Source organism: Olea europaea, unplaced genomic scaffold, assembly GCF_002742605.1.
Source record: "Olea europaea var. sylvestris unplaced genomic scaffold, O_europaea_v1 scaffold5249, whole genome shotgun sequence".
Taxonomy (NCBI): Eukaryota; Viridiplantae; Streptophyta; class Magnoliopsida; order Lamiales; family Oleaceae; genus Olea; species Olea europaea.
In genome coordinates, this window is record NW_019263568.1 from 1 (window position 1) to 622 (window position 622).

The window sequence follows — 622 nt, forward strand, 5'->3', positions numbered from 1 at the left end:
AAAAACATTTTTTTTAATCATATGGACAATTGAAAGTATTTCTTCAAAAGAGTTATGGCGCTTAACTTTTCTCTTTGATTTCTATGCACCTATGAAAGTCTTGTAATGTTAACTTCACTATATTGCCAGTTTAATCAAGGTGTTCTTGTTTATAAGAATTTCTTTGGTTGTGCAATAATATCTGTTTCAGGTTACTTTTAATGGCTCATTCGACCACATGAATATTGATGCTACTAGGTATTATTCTAATTGTCAACTTTATCATCTTTCTTTTGGTCATACTCGATGTATGGAAATGCTACCGTATTTATTAGGTTGGAAGGGTATAATTTTTATTTATTTTTAAGTATTGTGTTTCTGCTTTCTCTTTTTATTGTCGTATTCGTAAAAGGGGGAGGCAATAATATCTGTTTCAGGTTACTTTTAATGGCTCATTCGACCACATGAATATTGATGCTACTAGGTATTATTCTAATTGTCAACTTTATCATCTTTCTTTTGGTCATACTCGATGTATGGAAATGCTACCGTATTTATTAGGTTGGAAGGGTATAATTTTTATTTATTTTTAAGTATTGTGTTTCTGCTTTCTCTTTTTATTGTCGTATTCGTAAAAGGGGGA